The sequence below is a fragment of the Serinus canaria genome, chromosome 13 (assembly GCF_022539315.1).
Source record: "Serinus canaria isolate serCan28SL12 chromosome 13, serCan2020, whole genome shotgun sequence".
Classification (NCBI taxonomy): domain Eukaryota; kingdom Metazoa; phylum Chordata; class Aves; order Passeriformes; family Fringillidae; genus Serinus; species Serinus canaria.
The window spans coordinates 14024902-14050251 of NC_066327.1; positions in this window are offsets into that span (position 1 = coordinate 14024902).

The following is a 25350-nucleotide window of genomic DNA, read 5'->3' on the forward strand; positions in this document are numbered from 1 at the left end:
CATTTCCATTTCTAGTGAAAACTGCAATTCTAACATCTACATATGGATTTAGGAGTGAGGATCCCACCACTGCTGTACCTCTGTCTCCCTGCTGTGGCTGTGAGCTCCCTGCCATGGGAATTTTGGGTGCTGCTCTCTAAAGCAGCAGAGCATCCAAGTCTGAACCCTGTCTCAAGTCCTGAATAGGAGCCACATAGATTTCTTGTGAGTGAGGGATCTTAGCCCATCTCCAGAGGTAGCCACAAGATGAGACAGACACAGCATTCATAGGGTTGCCACATTCCCATGGCAGTACCAGCATAACTTCTCCCAGATTTATAGAGCCCATTGAATAAAGGAGCAATTGAAGAAGTCAGGTTGATGAAGCAAAGCCTTTGAAAATGGGAGCAGAGCTGGGGACTTTCACACCAGAGAAAGCTTTCAAGTCATGTTTGTTTGGAGCTGACAACTGTTTACCTTTAGAGGTCTATAAATAATATTACCTTTCCTCTTTACTGACTGCTGGAGATGATGCTTTGCTTCTGTTATAGACCCCCTCCTCCTCTATCTTGATATTGGTGTTATCTGGCTGAGCAATTTGACATCATCATCATCGCAGAGGTTTCTCTGTCTCTATAGCAACGTGTGATGATGCCACAAACAGAGGATTATGCAATCTGTGTAGGCTCAGATGGAAGGAGAGGCAGGGCTTGGACTTCTGATTTAAGCACAAATGTCTCTAATAACAGTAAAGGGAATACAGAAACTTGTTAGCAAAGGAAATGTTTTTTTGTATAAACATTTTCTTTTCCAAGATTTCCTCTGGTGGGAAAGTCCCTTCTTGATGTCCTCTTATACACATACATGTATTATACATGCACAGTCATAGAAATGCATATTTGTATGTTAATGACTACATGCAAATACAAAATCATTCCTAGGATTTGTAGAGGTGTTGCCAGTTCCCTGCTCACAAACTCTAAAGCATCCAGGATCTCCTGAGCTTCATCCATCCCATGCAAAAAGGTGTTTTGGGTCTGCCCAGACCTCACACTCCCTCTTCATTAAAGGCCTGCCCTACCTGCCCTGTCCTCTGTGACATCTGGGGACACTGGTGTCCTTGGCTGGATTGGATTTCTTCTTTGGATTCTCCTTGTTCAGACCCACCCTGGTCTTTTACCAGGTTTATCCTGTGGTAAAAGCTCAGCAGAAATACAAGGGAAGTTCAGAAATCTTTGACTTTCCAAAAGCTGTTTGGAAAACCCTAAGAAAATGCCTTTGTTGCCCTCTCCGTGCCTCAGTTTCCCTAACAATAGGGAAAATAAATCTCATTCTTAGGGAGAATGAGATAATTTTACTCTTGTTTTTGAGTGCCTGACATTTTGGTGAGGGCATCCATGGAGACTTTGGAAAACTTGCTTGTTTATCTTATTTTTATTGAACATATGAATGCATCCTATCTAGCACATGTTGTCAGAATCAATAACTGTGTCTTGTTACCAGTTTTTCCATTTATGGCATATTGTCCTGACATAGCTGTAAAACCTCAATGAATATGGTTTTAATAACCCAATGGTATTTAATGTACAATCACTGTCTTATTAAGTCTAAATTAAATCCTTACTTGAGACACTTAATTTAAAGTGTGACTGATCTTTTCCTGGCCTGGAAGGAGATACTTAAGTGACACTTCTTCCAATTTGGCTACATGGCTGAGAGGGTGGGATTTAAATAATATATTTTGATGATACCACTCATCTGGTTAAAGCTGAATTGCATCATTTTATGAACACTCAGAGACAGGATCAAATTAAACCCAACTTCCCACCAAGTTAACTCAGCTGAGTTTCAGAGCTCAACAGTGCATTCAAAACACACACTTATTGTGACTATCCACTCATCAGCATCTGCTTGGCTTTTCCAAAGGAAAAAATGAACTGCACCATATTTTTCTACTCAGAGCCTCTTGTGGGGTGCCTTTAGAGTTGACAAAGACAAGGCTTACATTCTGCTGTGGGCACACTAATAAAATAAACCTAATAAAATAAACATTACATGCAATAACGATGCTACTAAATCTAAGTTCAATGTGTAGCTAAAGTGTTACCCACAGATCTATTTAGAGTGATGTGCCTGGACTCTTTTTCCATCCTTTTCCAACCAAGAATCACATAAACATTTGCTGAATTGAAAGCGTTGTCAGAACCAATGGGAGCTCCACGAGCAATCTTGGCACGTGCAGAGCTGGGGAGGGCACTGAGCTCAGGGATAAATGACATGCTGTCACTTCTCTGTGCCAAGGCCACCACTGAAAAATGGCCAGACCTGAGAGTTTGGAAGGAAATTTCTGAAAAAAAAAGCCTGGTCAGACCCTGGACAGCATCATGTACATTGTGTCTGTGCTCTGTGGCTGGGTCACTGATGATCATCAGGTTGGATGAATGCAAATTGTGCAGCTGAAGGTGCACAGGAAAGGAAAACACCCTTTAGTACAGGCAGATGTGGAGTTTCAGTTTGATGTCTGGGAACACATGGCACTGGGAGCCAGGAGAAGAATGGACAGTGGCAGGATTTTAATTTCCCTCTCTTTTTAGTCTCTAGATCTTTGACAGCTCTGATGGAAAGTTGAGCAGGACCATGAGGACTGTAGCAATCAGCTCAGATTCTAGCTGCATCTGAAGCTACTCTCTCTGCATTATTTATTGAAAATAAAGTTTGGAATATTTCAGTAGAGAGTGGAAGCTTGTAACAAAGCAAAACAAAAGAAAAAAAGGAAAGAATGTTCCTAGATTTTCAGAAAACTTTTTATCTGTGTAAAAAATTCTGCTAAGCAGTCTCTGTATTTGCTGGCTGCCATGGCTCTTTGGGCAGTCACTGGAAGGATGCAGTGGAGATGCTGAAGAAATGTGCCCCCAAGAGGTGCTCTGGACAGGCTCTGGTCAATATCTGTCTCCATATTGAACAAATTTGGTGATTTTTCTTTTTTTTCTAGTGAGCTTGGTGGTGTTGCCTGCTTTTAGAATGAACTTGCTCTTTGCACTACTTCAGGATCTCTACCAAAGCCCTGGCTGCTGGATTCATGGGGTTGCACAAGAGCTGCTTCTGTCACTCAGAAAACCAAAGGAAAACCCAGATCCAAGTGATTTCAGGGGTAGGGTTCAAATTGTGTCCAAAACCAGAGGTCAAGCAGGGGGACAATGCAAGCCTATTCCTCTTTCCAAGAGCCTCAAAGCCCACTGTGAAATGTTGTCCTGACTGCTGTAGAGGATGGAAAGTGCTCGGAATTGGCAATAGTGCTGATGTGTGCAATGAGGGGCAGGACAGGGCAGCTCATGGCAAGGGCCCCTCTAAGGTGAGAGGTTCCAAACAGGTGCTGGAGCTCTGTTTGCAGAGTGCTCAGAGCTGTCTCTGAATTAAAACTTGGAGGTTTCCCAATGCCAGTTACTGTGTGCAGCCTCACAAGGGGCTCAGGATAAAGCAGATGTTTTTGCTATACAATCCCCTGAAAATCACAGCCTGTCCTGAAAGCAAGGAGAATGTGCTCAGCTCAACGTCACCACCAGCAGAGCCTAACTGAGGGCAGTATAACACTTCAAGTGAAAATATTTGTGTTCCTATTATGTCTTCCATCCAAGAACTTAATGGCTATTTGGTTCAGCTCAGTCCTGATGATTGATTTCTCCTGGATGCTGGGGTGAGAATTGTTTTAACAGTTTACAGATGGACAAATGAAACAGGGAGGTGTCCAATGCATTGCCCAGCACTGTGAGCTAAGCCAGTGGCAGAACAGTTGTATCCCTGTTTGATCCCAGCCAGGTTTAATCCTTTTTTTTCAGTCTGTAACAATTTGACTTTTTCCCTAGCATGTGTACAGTTTAATAACTGAATCACAGCCACAGGAAATGATGAGGCTGAAGACAGTGATGAAGACCTTTCATAGTGATATTTATCCTTCTTGTTCTAAATCTGGAATAATCCTTATTGCAATAATTTCAGTTCTGTGAGATTTATTAGCTTTGCACGGTTGTTGCTGCTGCTGTGCCTGTGTATTTAACAGTCTACCAAATAATTTACTCAAGCTCACAAGTTTTAGGAGCTTTTCCAGGATGAAAGAGAAGGGAAAGTAGTATGTTCACCCAGAGTGTTTTCTCTGTCCCTCTTTTGTCTATCATTAATTAGGAAGGGTTTCAAGTGATAAAACCAGCTTGTTGTTATAAGTCATCCACATGCTAAATTAAAGTGGGCAAACTGACATGGCAGTTAAACCCTCAAAGCCTGAAATCAATCAATAAAATCTATGGAAAATTACTCTGAGCAAATTAACATCCTTTAATACATAAATACAATTTTTTTTTTCCACGTCCCTGCATAAAAGCTAGTCAGAAATTTCCTGTGCATCCCAATCTCATCCCAAGACAGGCACCATACACTCTCTACTTTCCACCTGCACCTCTTCACAGGAGTCCATAACTCTGCAGTGGTGATGCTGAACAGCAGCTGAACAAGGTTTGTGTTGTGTCTTCACTTTCTGGTAGATTTTCCCCAAAACCTGTTTTAGACTCTTTCCTTAAATGTGACCATTCCAGCCCCACTGAATATGCACACAGAGAGGACAAGTGGATGCACAGAGCTTTGAGGAGCAGAGCTGGTGCATCAGAGAGGTTTGCAGAGAAGTGGAACTTAATGGTTTCTGGGGGCTGAGGACAAACACCATCCATCTTTCTGTGTGCTCTTGCAAGCACTCAGCATTAATATCTGAGGGCCTTTTAGTGCCACTGAAGAATTTATTCTCACAACACCACTGGGAGGAGGGATTTCAAGGCTTTAATTTCAGTATCAGTAGGAATTTGAGAAACTGAGCCGTAGAGCTGTTGCTTTCCACTCAGCTCCTGTCTATGGGTATTGTCAAAAGATTACCAGATGAGATAAATGAACTAGAGAGTGTCCCAAGAATTCTATTCCCTTCCTAGTGTTTTGAGGGCTTTAAAGACTTTGAGTGTGTGTAATTGTTTCAGATTTGGGCTAAGTCACCCCAGAGAGAAAGTGCAACAGGCCAACAAACTGAGGGGTTGGGGTGTTTTTAATTGAATGGTCAAAAGCTGACAGTTTGCTGAAGGAGAAAGGAATCTGAGGTTGTGAAATGCAGGGGTTCATTTCTCTGCCAATAAAACTCTGGAATGGGATTTCTAGATGTTTCCTATCAATAATAATTGTTCTAATAAAATGTTGTCTTTACGCAAATTGAAAATTTTTGCAGGAAAATACTGACTTTGCTGAGTTGCCCCCTCCCCTTGGGAAAATTTAAACAGAGCTTCCTGGCTTCCTGCTGGGAAGATTTTTGCCAATTTTATTTTCTGCCTGAAGGGAGAAAAACAAATTGATGCATGTTTTCCAACAGCCAGCAGAGCTGAGAGGAGGAAGGAAAGGCCAATTGCCCTGGCTGTCTGCCTGCCACACAGCGTGGTCACCTCTGCCCATCGGGCTGGGCGGCACCTACAGAGCCAGGGGTCCTGCAGGGAGGCTCTCCAAAACCTACCCAGAATGCTAGTGCCAGTTTGAATGAATGTTAACCTATTTTAAAAAGCAATTTTTAAACCTCTTGTATTTATTTTTTTTTTTAAGGAGAGAAGGATGCAAATTGGTTAAAATTTTTTTTCTCCCTTTGGAATGGATTTGCACCTTCTGGACTAGTCCCTTCATGCAACAACTACAAGGAAGTTGAAAGGACAATTGCTTTTGAGAAGTCTACAATACCTTGGCAGCTGGAATTCCATCAGATAAGCAATATTTGATTAATATTGGACACTAGGAGGAGACAAAATGGGATAGTATGGATGTATTGGAAAAGCACTCACAAGAGCTACTCATGGATTTGCAATATTCCAGCATGGGTTGCCAATGCTGCATTAAAATATTGCCTCAAAAGCAATTCCTTAGCCCCAGTCCATGATAAGCTGATGAGCAAACCCCTCCTTCTCCATTCCACATATCTCCTTCAATGATATTTCCACCCATCTTCTCTATCTCCAGTGGCCCGAGCAAGGTTAGTTCAAACAAATTTAGAGCAGGGATAAATATTGCCAATTCAAACCAGGGGTTTTCCAGTCTGTCCCTGTGACTGTCCCCAGGGCAGGGATCCCTTGCTGAAAGAGGTCATTTCCCCTCTCTCACTTCTAGATGAGAAGAATCAGGTGAATGGTGGCAGGGAAAAGGCAGGATAAGGACAGAATCAGGAGGCAAGCAAAAAGTTTGCAGAGCAAGGAAGATTTTGCATTTCTTGTCTCATTGTATTTTACTCCAAATCCTGCCACAACCTTCCAGGAGGGAGGGGGAAGGGCACGGGCTGATTTGCATCTTATGTTACTGCTGACAGTAGGAGGTCTTAATTGGGGCACCAAAGAGCAGGTGTATGCTAACGTTAATCTTCCCTTTCACCTGTCACTCATGCAATGAATGTGATCTCTCCCTCTCATTAGCAGCCCTCTGTCACATGCTGGGGAGCTTTGGAAGGGTCCCTCTGAAACTTGTTGGGATTGATTTTCCTGCCCGTGCTGCGTTATTATTGCCAGACCCCGGGCAAGCGCTCCCAGGGAACACATCTGCCCGGTGGAGGTGTGGATAAGCACTGCCTAATGGCCTCAAATTATGTGTGCCTTGTGGAGAAATGATCAGGAATTCGTGTATTGGCCTGATGATGAACAGATAGAGACCAGCTCGTTTTGAAAATAACGCATTGTGCGCTCGAGTGTTGCAGAGATGACCTTAGGAGGAAAGTTAATTTAGCAAAGATACTCAATTTGGTGTTATCTCCAAATGTTGATTCCTGGAATCATTACTCACTCTGTAGTCAGGCAAAACTTCCCTGGATTTCAAGGACTCCAGCTGGAGCCAAGAGGAAATTGGCCTGGGAGAGGATGAAATAGTAACTCCAGAATTTGGACCTCCATCTCTTGCAGTTCACCTATCACAGCCTAATCCTTTGCTTGAGCCATGCAGAGCATTAGGAAACAACTCTGAGCAGCCAAGAGCAGCTAAACCTGCTTTGCTTTGCTCTTTGTGCACCCTGAGCTCTGTGTCTTGTGAGGAACCTGCTGTCAGGACAGCGATCTCTGTCTCCCAGCCACACATTTCTCACAAAGAGAAGGGGAGAAAGGCAAATCACCCCCCAAAGAATTTATCTGAACTTTTCACATTCTTCTAGCGCTGCTCTGGAACACATTCCACTCTGGTTCACCCAGAGGTGAAATAAATAATTATCTTTTTGGGAAAAAATTCACATGGTTAAAAGTATTATATTCTGAGAGCAACAGTTTTTTGGCTGTGAGTGGGATCCAGGGGGATGAGCATCAGCTGCAGCCTGGGTTCTGAGTCAGAGCAGAGTCCCGTGGGAATCACAGCTGCTCCAGGGCTCCAGTGTTGGTTATTTCCTTCAGGATGATGATGACTGGCCTCTTCTTTTATCATTCCCCTCCGTTGTTGGGAGGTGGCTTTCTTTATCATCAGATTCCTTCCAAAAGCAGTAATACTGTGATTCAATAGAATGGAAACCAAGAAACAAACGGGACTGACACATTACATTAGTAATGTAATTTGAACTCACAGTCTGTATTTTCCTTGCTGAGGTTGGGTCATGGTATAAGACTTCTCTTTTCTGACACTGGGGGGAAAAATCCCTGTAATATCTAATTGTATAGCCCTTTTTGGGATAAAATATTCAATATTCAGCTCTCCTGGAGAGGGAAACAAGCACTTTTAGAGGAAGAACCAATATTCACTTTTAGAAGAACCAATATTCTAATAAGTGTGGCAAAAATTGTGACATCCACCCTGCTCTTATAATTTCTCTACTGGATGATGGAAAGCGTTTTATCTAATATTCACAACCCCATTATTGTCTGTCTTTTAGTGAATTTTAATAAATTAATTCTTCAATTCTTGTGTTTACCTAGTGTCCTACAATCAAGCAATTAAGGGACAAGCACAGAATCAGGAATAACATGATTGATTTTAAGCATATGAATGTTACAGACTTCATAACTGGGCAAAGTGGGACAGGGACATGCCAGACTCAATGAGATACCTACAGTAAGGATGTGCTTTGCCATGATGCTGAATGGGAGGCTAAAATCTCTGTTATTCCAGGCCATGAATGTGTTGTCTTGAAATGTACAAGCTGCAATTAAGAGCTATTGGATAATAACTATGCCATGAAAACGTCCTAAACTATTAAAGAGCTGAAGATGATAGTGTGCTTTTAATGTTTCACATAAACCATTTGGGATTTGAAGAACTTTCAGTGCTCGTGACGAAGTTGGAATATATCCTTGCTTGGGTTAAAGGGGAGGAAGAGAAAAAGCCCTGAATTAAATTTTTGAGCTCGACTCCCTCCAATTTTTTACATGTTGCTCAATTCTAAACAAGGAAAATAAAATCAGCTTAGTTCATGAGCATATGCTTTTGACTTTTTTTCTTCTTGGAGCCTGTGAATTATTAATAAACTAATTTCTCTTTATAGTTCAATCTTTGGAGACTTAAAGCGCTCACTCAAATGCACTGAACAAGAGGAATGCTTCAGCTGCAATCAGCTCCCATCTTCTTTGGAAATGCTGGCCTTGAGGTATCTTTGAGTCTTTGAAATCAATCTTTTATTCAGCTGGGAATTTTTGATGGCTTGGAGGTCTGGTCTGTTAACTCTGCCTAATGCCCTGTTTAAGTTTGGGGCATTTCTCTCAGATGATTTTCTGCTTTTGCTTCACTGAAGGACTAAGAGCATCCCTCTCTCCCTTCACTACAGCCCTCTTCCTTTGTCTCCAAGTGGAAACAAAAATGTTTGTTGGACTTAACAAGTAAGTGGGGCGTGGGATGGTCAAGCAAATACCCAAACTGGCACCTTGGTGAGATCTTGTTGAGTTTTCCAAAGCCAGATTGATACAGCTTGATCTCTAGGATCAGGAGTGCAGATGTCAGAGGGATCCCTGCGCTGTCTGAAGATTTCCATCACTCCTGCCTCACCTGAGGGCTTCTCATTCTTGGTTTATCAGTAGCACTACCACAGCTGAGGGAGAGGAGAGGGGGAAATCAGGAAGTGAAGGAGGCCAGGGCAAAACCCTGTGTCCACCAGGATGTGAACAGCCTGCAATAACTGGCCTGTCCAGTTTTGTCTGCTGTCCTCTGGATCCTTTGGACCATGATTTGGATCATAGAATAACTGGGTAACATCTTCCATAGAGGGCTAGCATGAACCAGAAAATACAAGACTGGGAGCCTTTTTATTAAAAAATTGTGATTTCTTCTTCCCCAGAGCCTGGGCTGAGAGCTGGACAAACTCATTTCAGTTGTGATCCTGTGAAACAAAAGCTCTTAATGATAAAGCAACATTGTTTGGTCTTTCCATTCTCATGCTTCTAAAAAAAGCCACTAAATGACTGAAAAGGTCCACATGAAATTTAAAAATAGGCCGAGGGACTGGGTTACAAGTCACTGAGCTCCATGTGGTCAAATAAAAACAACTATAGCAAAAAATTACAGTGCTAATTTAAGCAGTACAACAGAATTTCATTACCAGAAATATTTAACTAAAGAAAACCACATTAAGGCATTGGCCTTCATTAAAAAAAATATCCTGTTCAGAGGTGACTTCCCAGTTAAAATTTTGGGGGAAAAATATGTGACTCTTGAAAGAAAATTTAAAACAAAACAGTTAAAGAAAAAATGTCAGGATTTCTCTAATCTCTGATGTTTTTCTCTTCCTCTTCTTACTTCTGGGGCTGTTTGGAGACTCTTGATCTCCTTTGTGGTGGGATAAATCTGGAGAAGCTCCATTGGATGCAGAGTTGGTGCTGGCTCTGAGCTCTGGTCGTGCAAAGCCATGGTGTGAGCAGGGCTGGTGGTAGCACAGAGGGGCACAGCAGGGTTTTCTGCACAGGATTCATTTTCCAGCTCTCTCTGAGCAGCTCTGAAAGGCTGGGAAAACAAATCCAAACTGGGAAAACACATCCAAACCCGGGAAAATACATCCAAATCTGGGAAAACACATCCAAACCTGGGAAAACACATCCAAACCCAGGAAAGGGAAGCATTTCACTCTGCTGCTGTGCAGGGGGATCCCAGAAAGGCACAAAACCAATTTGATTCCAGTCTCCCATTGAGGTCAATGGGATTTGTGTACCTCAGCCCATGAAGGTCTTTGGGAAATTCCAGCCATGAAGGTTAATTATAAGCCTTTAATTAATCAGACATTCACTGTGGGCTGAAGTGGTCTGGCTGTCTGAGCTCCGGCAGGTCCTTAATTAACACCACTGGGGGCTGGGGAATGGGGTGACTTTGAGGCAGCTACAGGTCTCTGGTGAAGGCTGGAATGGGCAAGGCTGGAATGCTGAGGATGGGGGCTGGAGATGCTGCCAGGGGGCCAGGGCTGAGCCCTGGGCTGGGGACAGTGATTTGTGCCATCCATGTCTGGTGCAGTCAGTGAATGAGCCCCACTGGGCTCCCCAAGGTGAACAGGAAAAAAATCAAGGTTTTGTTATTCCTTGTGCATGAACAAATAGAATAAATTGGCAACTGGAATAAAAAATCCAAACTGGCTGGCTTACTTGGTGAAGCTTTTTAAAACTGGCCTTTTAATTTAAAATTGCCTAAAAAATGAGCTAGCAATGAATGGTGTCTCTGAACTTTTTTTCAAAAATGTAAAGAATAATTTTTGAACTACACAAGAATTTATCATCACTTAGGTTTCCCTGGCCAGTTATATTCTCTAACAAGTGGCTGGTGCTCTGGAGGTACCTGGGGCAGAGAGTGCCTTGACTCTCTGCAGAATATGGGAATATGGCCTGAGAGAGAACTTCTGGCCTCCCTCAAACCAAAAGCAAAGTAGCATTAACTTCAAGGGATCTGGGATTTCTCTCAAATAATATTATTAGCAATGCTTCAATGGTCTTTAACTTAATAAAAACAAAATGGCAGCATTAGAGAGAGATGCTTATGAGGGAATAAAAAAGCCATTTTGTTTCTCCCAAAATTACAGGAACTCTATTTTTTTTTCTCCACACACACACTGCATTTCTAGTAAGAGGTAGAAATATGATGTAGGAGAAAAAAACTTTTGGTTGATGCACTGAAACATTTTTAACTATACAAATGATGGAAACTGCATCCATGAGAAAACCAGAGAGGACTTCTAGAACACTATGAAGCCAACAGAAAAAAATTTAAAAAAGAAAATAAATATCCCCATTCCTGGTGGACGCCTGTTTCTTTAAGCAGCTGTTTCTTGTCTCTGAGGTAACAAAGTTGTCATGTGATGCATCTGTTACCATGGCAATAATCTGTAATTGTGCAGAAAATCCACCTAAGTAGCGTGCAAGTCCTTGGTGAATTGGACAGAGAGAAAAATCACCCCCGTGCAAGCCTTGAATTGATGCTGTTGTGCAACTGCCTCGGCCAAGGCAGCCCAGCTTCACCTCCAGTGAATTTCCTGGATTTCTTCTCTCTGCTGCTGGTGTCCAGTGTTTGTCTGATGTTTAAACACCCTCCCCACTGCTGCCCCCACAGCTGGTGGCTCATGGGCATCTTTTCGACCCTCTCCTGCCACATTCAGGGCATTTTACAGAAAGGATCTGGAAACTGCTGCTGGTTTGGCCAAAGGTGCAAAAGCTGTGACTTCTGCGCCATTTCTTCCAAGCACAGGTGGTAAAATGGTATTAAATATTGTGCCCTGCTGCAATTGCAATGGGGAGGACATTGCCATGTTTATTTTATCCCTCCCTCCCAACAGCAGCCCCCAACATCTCCATTGGCTCTGCCTCCATCAGGATGTGTCGTTTCACCAGCACCTTGGGAACAGCTCCCACACACCCTCAAATATGTGCACACAATATTTGTATTTATATATCATATATAAATTTAAATAAATCTTCTGCTAGCAGGCCAAGTTCAGAATCCTTTAAAACCAACTGAAAATAGAAACACAGAAGGATGGGAAGATGAAATCTGCAGAAGTTTCTGCCCTGCATTAGTCATAAAATAAACTGTTGGAATTTACAAAGAAAATCCTTGAGCACTTTGAGTCATCTGCTCATGATATCATTGGGCTAAAAGTGCTTGCTACTATCCAAATCAAAATGCCAGGGAAATCTCATGAGAATATGCCTCGTGGGCAAATCCCAAAAGGAGAACATCTGGATTTAAGATGCCATTGCCCTGTACTTAACCCCAAGCCACTGAGAAAAATGACTATTCTCCTGCTCTCACTCTCTTTGTGTTATTAGTAAATATTTATACTCTACAAGCACCCAAAGGCCTCAAATGAGAGTAGACTTCCATCTTGAGGCTCTTGCAGGCCTAACAGAGAGAGGAGCCCCCTCTGCTCTACAGGGCTTGCTCCTTGTTTATTTCTCCTCTCAGCTATGGTGAGATGAGCTGCACCATGCCCAGCAACTCAGTTATTGGAATTAGATGAGACCCTCATTTCTTCCACAGGGGAACAAAAAATGTGTTTTGTTAAGTGAGCTGAGGCTGCTTAGAATCAGTGAAACTCTTTTGTGCCCACACCAGCAGTGCCACCTTTAGCTTTGCCTACCAGGCTCCGACATAGCCTCTTTGCCCTGAGTTAATAACATAAAACTGCTTTGTCTTCCCTTGTAGTGTAGGTGTTAATTAGACTGATGTGGATGATTTAATACCACTCACACTGATCTTCAAGCCTAAAACCAGACCTTCTCAGAACACATGCAGTGAGTAGATTGAAATTCTCTCCCCCCTATGTAAGTCCCTGCCTGTCTTTTAAGGCTGCCACAGGTGATTCACCTGCAGAACTGGGCCTGCACCTGAGGCTGAAAGGACCTTATAGAAAGTCATTTGCTCTCTCATGTGTCCTGCAGCTGAACCCACCCACTGGGTGTGTGACCTGAGATCTGCCTTTTCCCATCTCATTTTGAAAGATGGATTCTAGCATTTGAGTGGTGGGAGCCTCGTTTGACCATGATCTGAGTCTTCTACAACCATATTTAAAGGGGAGGGTTATGACCCCAGTGTAAACTCGATGGAGCTTCCAAAAATCCATGGCACCTTTGTTCCATACAAACTTCCCTCTTGACTCTTTTGCTTGGTGGTTTCTGGTGAGATGGAAACAACCCAGCAGCACCCTGGGTGAACCTCTCCATTTCTGGGGGTGTTCCACAGCTGTGCACTCCTCAACACATCTGACACAGGGCAAACACAATAATTAGCATAATTAACTGAAATAGGGCTTGGCCCTATTTCTCCAGGGGGCTTTCTTGCTGGGAGCCCTGAGCTTATAAAAGTTTTGTGAAGAGCAGAAGGGATGTGTGCTCCTTGGTAATGGAGCTTGGTTTCTGTTTGGGAGCAGCATGAGTGCTGCCTGAGGATTATCCCTTCCTGTTGTCCCTAAATTCTTCCTTCCCTGGGGAAGCTGAAGAAGAGGTAAGGGGATGGTGTGTCTGCATGCTGAATTTGGGATGCCTCCAAGGGAAAAGGTTGATTTGGAGCAATACAGGGCTGGGTCTTCCTGGGCTTCTCATCTTGGCTCTGCCCTGAGGATCTGCTGCTCCTCTCCCATCCTTTTGCAACTTTCCTGCTGGACATGCTGAGAGTTTTCCCCTCTGGAAAGAGCCCCCTGGAGATGACTCACCACACTCCCCCTGCCCTGTGAGATAGGAAAGCTGGTGTGGCCCCTGTGGGAAGCCAAGAAGCAGCAGCTGAAGCAGAGCTGCTCTGAAATAAGTGTTTAGGAATGCTCTGACCTCTTGCTTCACTGATGCACCTTTTTTTTGTTTTCTTTTTTGTTTGTGGGTTTGTTGCCTTTTTTTTTTTCCTGAAAGAATACTAAAAGATCTGTTTGTACATAGCTTTAATCTGGATGCACACATACAGAGATTCAGCCTGGGCCAGGGCAGATGAAAGGGGCTCACAGCTCTACCAGTTGTAGGTGTTTGGGGCTCCAGACAGCTGTGACAAACTGCAGCCTTTTTACTACCTTAGAAAACATAATGGACCACTTTTGTAATTTTAGCTGTAAATGCACTTTTGCTGTATCACAGGACAGTGCTTGAGTATGAGAAAAGAGAGAAATACAAGAAGTGCAGAAATTATGTGGTGACAGGCCAAAGAACAGAGCTTATAACACACCCACGGAGTGTTTCCTGTGAAAACAATATTCTCCTGGTTCTGTTCATGATGCTCTTGCTTGCCTGCTTTAAGGAGTAATTTCTCAGAGCTATATTTTAGATGTTCAGCTCTTGTAAACTCTTCACAGTTTAATACATTGCAGCCTTTCTGTTTGCCAAGCTTGAGTCACTGGATTAAAATTGCAGCCGCCACCACAGCCATCAATGTTTCTGTTAACTTCCCGTCTCCTCTCTTCCCAGGCTCTACCTAATAATGGCAACCTGTGATCCCAGTCTGTGCTGCACAGATGACTAAAGAACATAAAGATCTCAGTCTCTCCACAGTCTGGAAGCAGATAAATAAGGTGAGAGCTACGTGTGTCCAACTGCACTCGGGTGAGGTTGTGTTGAGCAGCAGATCCTTGTGATCGTGGGCAGAAAAGAGTGATGAACTCTGATGGCCCTAAGTGTGCACCTGAGGGAGGGATGGCCCTCAGGGAGGGTGTCTGCTGGTCTAACACTGCTGCTGTAGAGCAGGAGCAGACACTGAGATAACACATGGACTGCAGTGATTGCTGGATCCAGCTGGGAAGGAATTGTCTCCTGGAGGAAGTTGGTTGATGTCCTTAGGGATGCAGTGTGGTTTGTAGGGTTGGATCCCCTAAGGAGGGAGATCTCACCTGCTGGAGCTCTGCCCTGGCTGGGGCTGAAGGTGTTGCTGTTGCTCCTGTTGCTGTCTGACCCATGGGTGGTGGATGTGGCACTGCTGGTGACAAACCATGGGTGGTAAACGCTCTGCGGGGTACAAAATTGTGAATGAGAGATGTGATGGCTCCTTCTGGCCTTAAAGCCCGTGAAATGGAAAGCTCTGTCTAAAGAAGAGGCTGAGTTGAGGCTGTGTTGGCTCTTATGCTGTTGGTTGATGGTCATCTGAGACCAGCTGGCAGTGAGGCCATGGTGGAAAAGGCTCAGGAAGAGCTTCATTAGCACAAGTGCCTGCTGATAGCTAAATGCTCTGGAAACTTGTGCAGCAAGGAAGGAGATGGTACCAGGGGGAGCCTGAAAGGCCAAAACTGAGCTTTTGGAGGCCTTGATATTTGAATAAAGTCACCTGGGGATGCACCGAGCAGAGCTGGGGATGTGGGAGCAGAGGAGGAGCCTTTAAGGTTGTTTAAATCTTTTAGCAGAAATCTCAGGCTATAAACGGAAACATTTCACTCTAAGTCAATAAAACTGATCCAGTTTTTGTTAGAAAAAACCCTCCCATTCAAGCCATTAAAACTAACAGCTCAAATCCCTCAAGGGAGCCAGCTCCACAGGCTTGTGTTTCCATAGGGTTTACTGGCAGATTGCACCAGTTACCTTCCATGCCTTCTTGAAAGGAATGCTGGCACTTCAGACACATGGTTCTGGTACAAGTCTTCCTAAAAATGTTTGGATTTGTGTGCAGCCTGAGTGCTGGTGGCTAAAGGAGTCCATATGGCTCCACATCAGGGGAATGTGGGGCTGGATGTCCTGGGAAATCATCTTGTCTCCACTCTGGGACGCTCATTCTCCAAAGGCTGAGCACCTTGCTGGGTTGGAGATGTGATTGAGCATTGCATCTGTCCTGCTGGGCTTTCTGTGCCCTGCTGGTTGGGGCAGCAGGGAAGGACAGAGCTGCAAATAATGGAGGAGAGGAAAAATAAATCTTTCTAAGTCTATAGAGGTGGATACCTACAGACATCTTTACATTCCCCTGCTTCCCTTCCTTCCCAAGACCTGAGGTTTGGTCATCATGTTTTTATACTCAGAAATCAATCTGTTGGATAATCTGACTGGGAATAAGTAATGCAGCTACACACTTCTGAATACTTGTATGTGCAGGATCTGTTTGCTTGATATGCTCCAGTCTCCCTAACATCTGGTTCTAGCCAGTTGCTATCAGCCTCTTGGTTTTATAAGCACTAAATTCACTCAGTTTTTAATGCAGGGAAGAAAAAAAAATACAGCCCAAAGAGCATAACATTTACAAGCATTTTTTGTGGGAGTGGAGACAGGAGGCCAAGTTCTGCTCTCAGACAGAGTCCAGCCTTTGCATTTTTGGGTGGGCCTCCAAAACCATATTTTTTTTCCTTAGGATGCCTCCTCTTTAGCCAAACTAAACTGATTCCTGTCAGCTATTATCATTTCAGTATGAATGGTTTGGCATGGAGACTGGAGGGAGGGTCAGCAAGATGGGTTTTTGGGGTGCTCTTTGAAAGCCAGCTGGACTGTGCTACATGCAGGGGGTGTGTGCCTTGGCTTCTGGGAGGGAGCACAGGGCAGGGTGCTTTTGTGTTTCTGCTGGCCCAGCCTGCCAGTTTTCTCACCTGGTGTCCATGGAGTGCTGCTCAGTGGAGCTGAGGGAGATGAGTTTTCACTCCCCAAACCCTGCTCAGCATCTGGGCCCCACCCCAGGTGTCTCTTTCAGTGCAGCTCTGAACATGCCAGAGAAGACCTGGGTGCTCCAAAGTCATCTGCTCAGGATAAGCAGAGACAACCAAGGCTGGATTTTTATTGAGCACATATGGCAATGGAGGATTCAAAGGCACAAAGCTACCTGACAGGCTCATCTGATATATATCCATAAAAACCCCAAGCATCTCCAAAACCACTGCTGTTAAGCCAGTTGCTGACACAAGCAGAAAACCCATCAATAGTGAGATGTACAAAAACACTCAAACCCTTGGAAAAAACAAATTCATGTTGTCTAAATGCAGTTTACAAAAGGGTTGACCAGCTGCTATCTTGCTGTTGAGCCAAGTTATCTTTTCACTACCACATTGTCTTCCTATTTTGGTGTTCACCCTCTTAGGTGAGATTTTGAGACCTGAGAACTCTCCCTAAATAATATGAATAAGAACTGCCTTGAATAATTTTAATTAGGTTGTTAATGTTATCAGAAACATTAGTCCATGCTAATTCTAACATGGATAGCACATACCAGTGGTCTTGTTTGCTCTGTAAGAGGAGCAGAAATGAGCATGGGAGGGAAGGGAGATGGCAAACCAGAAATTGCCCATACTTTTAGTCTCGGAAGGGTTGCAATTCACATATGGATGACATTTAGCTCTAGAATAATATAATGTAGCTATAAGTGGAATCAGTCTGGTCCACTAATTCTGTTTCTGCCTGTTTTGTTTTAAAGGCAAACTTGCTTCACTTTACACATGCCCATAATGGGTGGTTGAGGCAGGTAACCATGTGAGCTGCTGAGTGGGGCCTTGTGGGTTTTCTTTTTAGGCCAATACTCACTTTCTGGAAAGGATAAGAGGGAATAGACACAGTCCTTGTAGAGGTGCTGCCCTCATGCTCCTGAACTGCCTGGTAATGGTGTGGCACCAATTCAGATCCTGCAGAATTACAGAGAGGTTTCCACGGTTATTTTTTCTGTTGTTACCAAACACTTGAAGCAAGGCTGTGCTGTGGTCATATAGACAGGAAAATGACATCATGCTGAAAACCACTAATCCAAAAGCTTTGGAATCTGAAAGGCAAACCATATTCTAATTAGAAACAAAAAAAAAACCCCAATGACATTTGAAATGGAGAAATTTCTTGGATTATTATTATTTTTAAATCCTCCCCTGGCTTCCCTTCCAGCCAAGGCTGTGACAAGTGCATTGGAGCTGATAATAAACACACACCTCTAAGGTCACAGCTAGGATTTTTAATTTAAATAAATAAATAAGGATGAATTTTCCAGTCTCCAGGGATCCAGCACTCAGGAAGAAGCAGTACAAAGTGTGTTTTGCAGGGTCAGTGTGGAAGGTGGCTTTTAAAATTTTTTCTTTTTCTGTTTAGCATAGCAATGTTTTTTCCCTTATTTGAGGACACAAAACAGCCTTATTCTATACTTCTCCCTGCCAGGTTGGTAATGACAGGCTTTGGGATGGTGGTGCTTTGTAGGAATTACTGACAGTGTGGGAAGATACAGAATTACTCACAGCAGCCACACTGTTTTAAGAGGTCAGCAGATGTGACCAGCTCATCCTGCTATGGATGATGAGAGCTAGCCAGAGAAATGTTAAAGAAACCATATTCCACCAGCTGTTGATGTGTCTCTCAGTGCTGCTGAACCTTCTGGAAATGATTCAACTTTGTTGTCAGGGTAAAACAGGGTGGAGGAATTTCAGCAATGTTAAAATTGACTTATTGACACACACAAAACATTTTCTTAATTTGAAACAAAATTTCTTTCAATTTTCTCTCTTAAATTTCTTAGCATTCTGTGGGACCTAGCTGGGAAGTGCTTGAAACAGAAATGAAATATTTTAATCCATAAAATCTGCCCTTTTTTTAAAATTTTCCTTAGAAACTTTTGGAGAAAAATGAGTTTTGGGGGAAGAGAAGGGTGTATTTGTATTCTTTAGAAGACAGCAACACCTTGAGTTCCTTATTATAAGTTCTTTGAGAAATGCACCCTCCATCCCTAAGCCAGGTCACCTTACTCCCAAACTGAGTCAGTCATTTCTCAAATGCAACAAAGCCTGCCATCACCTCCCCCTCTCCTGTAATTCCCAAAGATGCACTGCAGGTGTTGGTGTCTATGGAGACACTGGAGCTGCTGCTTTGTGTCATCCCCACTCAAGAAATCCTGTTTGAGTGGCCCCTTGTTTTTGCAGGATGAGTTACATTGCAAGCAAAGCAAATGGTGCCTCCAGCTCCATCCTCTGCCTCTGCTCCCTTTACTGCTATCCCCATCTGGAGAATAATGTAATGAGAATAGTTATAGAGGTTGTTGCAAGGAATCACCTACTATCATGCACCTGCCAACAGGGTGGATTAACTGTCTGGTTCTTTTAGAAACAGAATAAATCCTGACATATTTTGAAAATGTATCCTCACTTCCTTGTGCATTTCTGTTCTGCTCGGTTTCATCTCGGTCATAGCTGGTTTTCTAAAAGTGCCACTATTCATATTGGATTTGCACCTTGCAAGCACCTGCAGGCTTATTGTTTGGCATGGCCTGTTTTTTATTGATTTGATTTTTTTTCTTGCTTTTTCTTTTGTGTTCTGTTTTGTTTTATAACATTTCATGGTGTAGACAGTGACTTTACGGGTGCTGGGCCAGCCTGCTAATTGGTTTCACATCTCTCTTTGAGGGTGGATTTAGCAGGGGCTTTGCCTGCTCTTGCTTATTTCTTTTTCCCACAGAAATGAAAGTGAGAAGCAGCTCAATAATGTTACAGTGCCATTCATTTCTTCCTGCAACTGCCTCTGTGCAGACCACTGAGATTATTTAGTGGCTGAGAGAGGCCAGGGTTTGTGTGAGGTTCCCTGGACTAAAATAGGAAGACTTTCCCAGTGTCACTGAGGAGAGAGCTGGAGCAAGGCTCACCTCAGTGCTGGATATGAAATGTACAGATACCTTTAATGGCCAATGCTGGGACACTTTTTATGCCACTGGGATAAAGCAGATGCTTAGTGCCAGGTGAAGAATATGGGACTCTGTCAGTGGCTGTTGATCCACTTTGAATCAAAACACTCAATTATTTATTTCTTCTGTGTCTCCTTGAGATGTGATGTGAATTTCTGGAGAATGTGTTTGGCTGTGATGTGGGGAGGGGCTGTAACAGGAGCCCCAGGGTAACCTCATGCTTCTACTGTAAGTTGAGTTCAGTCTCACTACCTCTAGACAAAGCTTTGACCCCAAGGGATTGCTGCTCCAGCTCTAACATTAGCCTTAACTTCTTTTTCTAACCTTATCTAATGCAGGCTTTTTAAAAAGTGCAAACCAGATCCTTGTATTTGTTGCAATTAAGTGAAGAAATTATTTATACTTGTGAATTCATTTACTGATGTTACTGTTTTGGCAACTAAATATGTCCTGATAACACTGTGCCTCCAGCTCTGACTTATGTGGCAAGTTGGCTTTTCTAGAGATTATTTCAGAAAATGAATGCCAGGCTTTTATCACTGGTTTACTTTTGCCATCTAATAATGACAATGGTGCTTGGTTATGGGAAACAAAAGTCAGATGAAACAGGACATCCTTGTAATAGCATATGCTGTTCTTCATGGTACTTAAGACACACACGAACAACAATAAAACAACTTTAGGTGAAGGGCCAGTGAATGAGAACACTGGGCTTCATTCTTTCCCTTCAGAATAAATTCCCTTCTGTCTGCAAGCATCTCATTTGCTGTTTGTACAGAAAGTCCTTTGTTAGCCATTTCTCATTACAGCTATTGATAAGGCTTGTCCAAAAACATGCCAAAGTGCTTTTGTAAGTCAGATATTTTACATCAAGCACCAACAGCTAGTAATCATACAGTGGGTCTCTCTTATAAACTGTTTCACTGTTGCCTTTTTATTTAGATAACATTGCCACAATACTCACAGCAAGGGAATAGTATGAACACTTCAGTGTGGTGTTTGGTTGGAAAAGCAACTGAGAAGGCTTTAACTGTTAGGAAGGAAACTCCACTTTAATTAGCATAATTTCCAATACTGCTGCTTGTACAATATAAATGTCTTGTATTATAAGGACATTTGTTTCAATGAAAATAGTCTTGAAGACTGGAACAACTTTTTTTGTGTTTGCCTAAGATAACATTACAGCAAAAGAAATGTGATTAGTATTTTCTCACATTTATACAGCTTTAAGAAATGTGTATGAAAATATTAATAGTTTGTTTATATATTTATATATATGCAAAGTAAGTTCTCCCCTCTGAGTTTAATCTTCGCACATTTGTTTCCAATTTGCAATTTCAGTGCTTTCCACTATTGTCTATCCATTGCCCATCTAAAATAAGCAGTAATATGGAAAAATGATTGTTGGAAATGGTTATGAGCCATTTCTCATAACTCTAAGCAATGCCAAATGAAACGATTGTGCAAGAGGCTGTAAACAAACAGAATCTACTTTTTCTCACAATGCATAATTAAATTGTGGAGCTCGTTGCCACAGGATGTTGTTGATATCTGCAGCTCAAGGAGCAACCAAGCAAGTGAGTGGAAGCAAAAGTCTCTGAAGGGCCATTAAAGGAGATGACGCAGATGTAGGCTACAGCTCAGGAAGTCCTTAAACCACAAATTGCTTGAAATGGAGAAGATATTGAGAATTTCATACTTGCATCACTTCTTACAAGCTTTCTCTCAAATGCTTATTACTATCCATTTCCAAAGACAGGATGTTGGATGGACCTTTGGCACGACCTGCTCCAACCTTTGCAGTATTGTGCTTGTGTCCCCTGGGGAGCACAAGATGACACATCCTGGAACACAGAGAGAGGAACAAGGGGTTTAATTCATGTTAGACAAAAAGATATATTTTTTTTCAGGTGTGGAGAGTCTAAAAAAGCTTTTTTTAGGCATATAAGAAATCTTTGAGTCTCCAGTTGCCAAGTACATTGAGCTTAGTTCCTTAAAGCTCAACTCTTTGGGGAGACAAAACTGGATGATGTTGTATATCAGACTGGAAAATGTTTATTTGCTTGGGAAAAGCCTACAACAGTGTGTGAGAGCCACAAGTAGAATAATGTGTTGAGCTGTGGTAAGAGCAGGAGGAGATGGTGAGAGCCTGGCTGAGTTCCTCACTACCTCTACTCTGGTGGCTGTGCTGTGGCTTCAGGTTCTGACTAAATTCAGGTCCCACTAACTTCAACGGCACATCTCCCTCCAAGGGTTTCCTTACTTAGAAAACTTAATCATGGGCTGAAGAAAGATTAGGCTTTATGGGATCCTTTCCTTTGCTTTAGAAATCTCAGTCTCAGGTACAGAAAAAGGAAGTCACTTCAAGGAGTATTGAATTTCCTGAATTTTTCTGATTTTTTGGGAGCATTAGACATTTTCTCTGGCAGTACTAGTGAGGTACAGTAATTAAGATTGTATTTGCTTTTATTTCTAAGTAACACCATGTACCTCCCTTGAAGAACCCGGACAGGTGGATCAGCCCCATCCAGAGTATTTCATATTGACTTTAAGCAGACCATTTGTGGGGAGCAAAAGACTTTCTCTCCTGAAAATAAATGTTGATCTCCCCTCATTGGATATAAAGCTCAATACTTACATCTTCACTCTCCAGCTGCCAAGGACACCTATGAGCATTTTCCTACCGCAGACATTTTGTAGGCAATGTGGAAAACATGTCAAATGCCAAAGGCATTAAAAGAAGGAGCCAATCATGAATAATTCATTTGGAATCCACTATAATGACATTAGTCATAATGAAACCTAAGCTGGTATTAACATGTGCATAGTAGGTACAGAGCTTCCTGAGGAATCACTCTCTATTAGGAGGGGCTCTTAAGGAGAGCTTGGAAAAGGGATATTGTTTCCATCATCATGATGCCCAGCTTCAGGGGTAGTGAGGGCTGATTGTCTCCAGGAAAGTGCACAAGCCATGGTGGCTGTGATCAGTTATGAGGTCTTCAGCCTCTCAGTAATTTTGTGAGCAACTTCCTTTTAAACCACGTGGCAGCTTCTTAGGGCAGCAGCAGATGTGCCAATAGAATCGTCGCTTAGAAAAATAACTAATCTGACCATATTTCTGTTCCTTTCTTGTTCTTCCATGCAAATGGGGTGGTTTTGTGTCTGCTTTGCAGCTGCTGAGGGAACAGAAGAGGTGTTGTGGGGTGATGAGAGAAAGGGTTGGAGTTTGGGGCTGGCCTTTGCCCTGGCCAGTCCTCAGGAGACCCCCAGAGAGGTGTGAGATGTGGCTCTGGCACACTGGGTGCTCCTGTGCTGCCATTCACAGTGTGAGAAATTCACTAGGCAAGGAAAAATCTGTCCAGTATAAGTTCAGTAATGAGGTGATCCAGAATCAGCCAAGTGTTAAGGATGTGCTTCTGCTGGGTTGAAATCCTGTGATGATCAGGTTTGGGTTTCACCCTAGATATTGAAATAATTGAGCAGTAGGTGTGTGTTTGGAGCTGAGTGTTCTTAACTGGGACTGTGTGAGGGGTAATCAAAGGCAGAGCTGACAAAGGAGATGGTTCACAGGTCACTCTGGTTGAAATATATTTACATCAAGTTGTTATCAAGGTCAGTCTACAGAACAAGGTGTGAGTGATTCAGAAATGGGCACAAGGGCTAATCAGTTCCAGCACAATAATTTGCTTTGCTTTAGCCAAGACTGTTCTAAATCTCAGCTTTGTCCAGCCAGTGTGAGCTCTTAGTTCACTGGGAGGGCAGGTTTAGAGTCCTATTTTCATCATTCCTTCCATTGCCATAATCCTTATGCTGTGACCACAGAGCCCTTGCTAGAGATGCCCTGACCTGAAAAAGCAATCTGCTCAGCTAATGAACATCCTGCAAAGTGCCATTATGAGACCTTTGCCTCATGAGGTGGAACTAATTAACCAAATTACTAAAATCATAGTAAAACTTAACAATAGTTACCTAATGCCATTAAGCCATGAAAGGTGTGTGGTTACAACATCACACATGCAGCTGTCAGGTGCACCAATGCATCCAGCCCAGCAGACAAAGCCAGCAGGGTGCCACAATGGCATGTTGGAGCCTTCCCTGCTGCAAATTATTTATTTGTGCTTACTGCACGTCAATAAATACGGCTCTGTTTCTCCTGTGTAAGAATTTGCAAAATAAAGGATGGAGGAAAGAAGAGTATTGTTCATCTTCCCTTTATTTTCCTGACACCAGAGCTACAGCTCTGAAAAAAACAAAGGGCCTGACATTTACCATTCATAAATTCTGCAGAAACTGAGATCCAGGCTCTGAAGCTGCAGGAGTGAAAGAATACAGAGTTCATCACCTGCTGACACTTATCTTGAAAGGAGAGTGTCAGAGGCAAATCCTGCCAGTCAGGACTGAGTGCCCAAGAGAAGTGTCAGGTTCCAGATCTTTTGCAGCATGAATGAGATAGGTCTTCTATCGTGAGCCTGCAGAGATGCCAGGACCTGCACATGTCTGGGCACAAAAGGGAAAAAGCCTTTTTTTCCTCCTTGAAGATTATGCCAGCTGGGCTTGGTAAGGACCCTGCAGTCATCACAAGGCTACTCCTCAACCCACCTTGTTTCACACATACCTGCGGCTCTTGAGCATGAAAATTAAGTGAATTTAGGTTTATTTTATTATTATTCCCTTTTTCCTGAAGAAGATCCCAGGTTATGGTACCTGTCAGGAGACTTGTTGGAAAAAAGCTCTCCAAGAAGACAATTCAGAGTGCCTCAGCACAATCCCTGCTCTGAGCTGCTCACAGAAAGATGAGTTTATCCCTGCTTGTTAATCACAGTGGCAACCTAGAGAGACAAGTCTGAGATCAATTATGTATCTTAGGTCTCTAATGACTTCTCCTGACTGGTTTTCTGTTCACATCAGGAAGCTGAACTCATTTGGAGGTGACAGAGGGACTCTGGGTGGATTTCCCATTGCTGAATGAGACTCTGGGTGTGCACTGGACACCCTGACTTGCTTGGGGACTCTCTGCATCAGCACTGCTGGTGCTTCCTTCCACACACCCCCAGGAATGCAGGATTTTCCAAGGAGAGCAGAAGTAAATACGAGCATATCTTCCATCTCAAGAGCTGACCCATGAGTTATGGCAGGCAAACACAGGTGCTTCAGGGAATTGTAGTTCAGGTTATTATGAAGCACTGAGTAATTGCCTCTGTTTTATCTTCCTCACCTTCCCTGCTAATGATACAACCTATCCCCCAAGGATTTAAACCCATCAGCATCAGTAAATCCAGGTAATTCCAATAATAATTTTAAACTTCTGTCTGTGTTTGCATTGCCAGAGTTGTGGTATAATCTTTTACTGGATGGTTGTATGATACAGGCAGGGTGTGCTTTGGCAGAGGTGGAACCTGGGTGGGGTTTGTTATGGAGTGAGGGCAAGTGAGGATTTGGATTTCCTTTCTTCTGCATGCAAAATCTTCATTCCCATGGGAATCTGCTGGAACTTTCTCTCTGCTGCACTCACTTTGCTTAGCTCAGATTGAACTCAGCTCCTTGAGATCATTACTTGTGTGCAGTTCTGAGCTACTACTGATTACAAAGATCATGTGTAGCTGTAAACATCTTTAATTTCAGTAACTTGAAACAGAATAATTAGTGGTTAAACTGAGCTTCACAACAAATTTTTTAAATAGGAATGACTTTCCCAATTTTTCAGATGTTAATTTGTGGTGTGCATGTTATGTGATTTACTGACACAGTGAAATTGTAGCAAAGCCAGAAAATGCTTCCAAGACTCCTATGAGGAGATGAGTGAGCTGTCTCAACAGAGAAATATTTGCACCAAAAATAGAGCTCAGC